The following is a 4,179-nucleotide window of genomic DNA, read 5'->3' on the forward strand; positions in this document are numbered from 1 at the left end:
ATTCCAGTGGCCTCACCAGGGTTATGGGGAATGTAACCTTTTGGCAACAGGCAAGGCAAAATCTGCTTTTAGTCTGAATATTTAACATAAAAGTATAAATAAACCAACATGTTTAATATCCTTAACAAGGTGCAGGATATTGAGTTTCCCTGGTACTATCCAGTTTGATGTGAAAGATTATATCAGCAGCATCAATAATTAATTTTTTTAAAGTGTCATTATTTAATTGCCATCAATTATCTTCTGTACACATTACAAGATTAATCTGGTCAAATGTTTTTGAAGTATCCAGTTCAGACAGGAGATAGATAGTAGCTTTTCAGATCTATGCTGCCTGACCCACCAAGTTCCTCCAGCAGGTTTTTTTTTGCTCCAGATTTCAGCATCTGCAGTCACATTTCCTCTGTAGTTAGTGATTTGTTTTTGAAAACCTAATCCACTTTTTAAGTTAAAAGATTTGCCTGCAGTCGCTTATTACAAAATCTCCAATCAGTAACTTCAAGATTTATCATTATTTAACAAGTTAAAACATGAAAATCCTGGTTTATCCTGATGTGGACTTTAGATTTTAGGGAAACAGGACCTTCGGCCCTCCGACTATGTGCCGACCAATCTACTGACAAATTCTATCTCCGATAAAATAGATATTAATTGCACCGTTCTATTGCAGAATCCTTGAAAAATAATGTTTTGATCGTAACAAAAAAATGTCAGTTTCTTAATTGTTTGTTCTCCAAGACTGATATTATGTGATGGGAGGGATGGAAGTTTATAAGAGTATTAATGCAGGTTGTAATTTTTATTGTGCAGTAGAATGCACCAGAACAATTTCATGCACCAGTCAGATTGGTCAAAAACACAATCCTTGATAGGCGAGACAGATTCCGCAGTTAGAAATACAGTAAATATTTCCTGTCAGTTAAGAAACGTCAGCTCCAGACAAAAAGAAGAACCAATCTGAAACATTAACTCTGCTTCTTTCTTCACAAATGCTTTGCGAATAACTAATAATTTCCAATGCCTCTCCCCCCCCCCCCCCCCATTTCCCCAAACCCATCCCCGATATCTTGGATCGATGCATGATCCCGTCCTGAAAGTTTATTGAATTTCCGAGCTTCATTTATTGAATTCTCACCCCTGCATCCAGAACAACACTCCTAGCAAGTGGAAAGTAAGTGAATAAATAATTAAAAGCAGCCTGTTTTGTCAGTTAGACCACATGCTAGGTTTTGGAGTTCCTGCTACCTTTTCACCATGCGATAACTCTTGGGCTTTCGCTACAATGTACTAAAAAAGCAGAACAGATACCCAACTACTACTACACACAAGGAAGGTTACAAAAAGATTGTTATCTATCCACGTGCGGCTCTCTGGTTAGTGCCCATCTACAACTGAATGTTGAATGTGAAGGATGAGCAAGGATGAGGGAAGAGTAGGATAATGCCAATTTTGTCACAAAAGGATATTTGACAGTTCATTGCACAGTACAATGTCGCAGTTATGTCCTCACTTTGCACTGTACATAAATTATTTGTAGATGTTAAATGAAGATCTGGTGGTAGGCTGCTTCTTCCCCACCTTTTTGAGATGTAGTTTGGAGTACATTTAACCACACAGGACTTTCAAGGCCAGTCAGAAGCCAGATCTTCACGTTGACCTCGCATATTAGTCCAAAAAGCAGTTGTTACCAATCCTTTGGCAAAGTTGTCAAACGGAAGGGAATATGCCAAAGTGATTGGCTTCACATGCACTTGTGGTGCCGGCAGGAAAGTAGACCACAATATTGAAAAAAAAATCTCTATTCAGCTGACATGAAATGAAGAACTCCCAACACTTTCACCGGCCGACGGATGGGTCTGTACACGCAGATCACCATTATAATCATGATAAGAAGCAGAACACTCAGGACACTGACAGTCAGCACTGTAAGAAGATAAAAAGGAGCATGTAACTATTTAATGTATAATTGACTGGAATGAGGTACACAACATTATCCGATGTGGATTCAAGGAACTGCAGATGCTGGTTTACAAAAAAAAAGACACAAAGTGTTGGAGTAACTCATGGAGAATGTGGATAGGTGACATTTCGGGTTGGAACCATTTACTTGGAGGTACAAAGCGGGAAACGGGCTCTTCGGCCCACTGAGTCCACGTCAAACAATGATCCCTGCCTACACTGGCTCTATCCTACACATTAGGGACAATTTACAGAAGCCAATTAACCTACAAACCTATACATCTTTGAAGTGCGGGAGGAAACCAGAGCACCGCAGTCACAGGGCAAACGGTACAAACCCGTACAGACAGCCCCCGTGGTCAGGATCGAACTCGGGTCTCTGACACTGGAAGGCAGCAGCTCAACCAAAAGTCATTGTGCCGCCCTTCTTCAGACTGATTGTGTGAGCATTGGGGAAATAAAGCTGGAAGAGAGGTGGGGGAGCACAAAGCTTGGTGAGGGATAGGTGGATACAGTTTAGGAGAGGTTTTTGACAGGCATGTTGGTTGGACAAAGGCCAGAGATGAAAAGACAAAAGGTGTGAGATCAGGATAGAAAAGATTGAAACTGTGAAGCAGTTTCAGAAAAGGGAGGAGTCAGGAAGGGGGAGGGGGGAAGGAGGAAGGAAATAATCCTTCCTCTTTTACCCCTATGGCCAGGTGGGGCAGGGATAAAAGAGGGAGAACGGAAGGATTGTTTGTAGGTAATTACTACAATTGGAGAATTCGATACCCAGCCCATAATATTGAGTTGTAAGCTACTAGAGAGGAATATGAGGTGCAGAGTGAATATGAGGAGGGGGTGGGGTAGGGGAGGAGAGGGGAGGAGGAGGAGAGAGGGGTGGGGTAGGGGAGGAGAGGGGAGGAGGAGGAGAGGAGGAGGAATAAGGGGAGGGAGAAGGGGAGGAAGAAGAGGAGGAGAGGGGAGGGAGGAGGTGGGGAGGGGAGGAGGGAGAGAGGAGGAGAGGGGGGGAGAAGGAGAGTGAGGAGAGGAGGAGGGGGAGGAGAGGGGAAGAGGATGGGGGGGAGGAGAGGGGAAGAGGAGGGGGGGGAGGAGAGGGGAAGAGGAGGGGGGAGGAGAGGGGAAGAGGAAGGGGAGGGGAGGGGAAGAGGAGGGGGGGAGGGGTAGAGGAGGGGGGGGAGGGGAAGAAGAGGGGGGGGAGGGGAAGAAGGGGGGGGGAGGGGGGGAGGGGAAGAAGAGGGGGAGAGGGGAAGAAGGGGGGGGAGGGGTAGAGGAGGGGGGAGGGGGGAGGGGTAGAGGAGGGGGGAGGGGAAGAAGAGGGGGGGAGGGGAAGAAGGGGGGAGGGGTTAGAGGAGGGGGAGGGGAAGAAGAGGGGGGGAGGGGTAGAGGAGGGGGAGGGAGGAGGGGTAGAGAGGGGGGAGGGGAAGAGGAGGGGTGGGGATGGGTAGAGGAGAAGGGGGAGGGTAGAGGAGGTCGGGAGGGGCAGATGGACGCGGCGGCCCCTCTGCCCGGCCCGGTCCCCGAGGGTAGGTCTCCCCGGCTTATCCTCACCGACGTTCTGGTACTTGAGCACGCTGTAGGGCCGCTCCCGGGACCCCGGCGCCCCGTCCTGGCCCAGGGCGAGCCAGGGTAAAGCGGCCAGCAGGCCGAGGGAGAGGAGGGGGGGCCATTGCGCGGGCGACACCGCCGGGTCACAGTGGCAGGGCCCGCCGCCATCATGGCGTCACCGCACGCAAGGCTGTGGCGTCATTCTTACGTCCACACATCTGCCAGTCAGCCCCTCTCCCTCTCCTCTCCCTCTCCCCCTCCTCACCCCCCATCTCCCCCCTCCCCTCCTCCTCTCCTCCCCCCCATCCCCCCTCCCCTCCCTCTCCTCCCCCCTCCCCTCCCTCTCCTCCTCCCCCCTCTCCCCCCTCCCTCTCCCCCCTCACCCTCTCCCTCCCTCTCCCCTCTCTCTCCCCCTCTCCCTCTCCTCCCCTCCCCCTCTCCCCTCTCCTCACTCCTCTCCCTCTCCTCACCCCCTCTCTCCTCCCTCCCTCTCCCTCTCCTCACCCCCTCTCCCTCTCCTCCTCTCCTCTCCCCTCTCCTCCCCCCTCTCCTCCCCCCTCTCCCTCTCCTCACCCCTCTCTCCTCCCTCCTCTCCTTCTCCCCCTGCCCCCCCTCCTCTCTCTCCTCCCCCCCTCTCCTCACTCCCTCCCCTCTCCCTCCTCCTCCTCTCCC

The 4,179-nt window shown here is 50.6% G+C and overlaps 1 long non-coding RNA gene across 1 annotated transcript; it reads right to left on the minus strand.

Annotated features, from left to right (window-relative positions):
• Window positions 1-202: 202 nt before the first annotated feature.
• LOC144605675 (uncharacterized) lies at window positions 203-3,630 on the minus strand. The gene is made up of 2 exons (XR_013548884.1): window positions 3,511-3,630; window positions 203-1,923 (listed from the first exon to the last, which is right to left on the minus strand). It is a non-coding gene; the product is annotated as an uncharacterized LOC144605675 (long non-coding RNA).
• Between the last annotated feature and the right edge of the window lie 549 nt (window positions 3,631-4,179).

This window comes from Rhinoraja longicauda, chromosome 25, assembly GCF_053455715.1.
Source record: "Rhinoraja longicauda isolate Sanriku21f chromosome 25, sRhiLon1.1, whole genome shotgun sequence".
Lineage (NCBI taxonomy): Eukaryota > Metazoa > Chordata > Chondrichthyes > Rajiformes > Arhynchobatidae > Rhinoraja > Rhinoraja longicauda.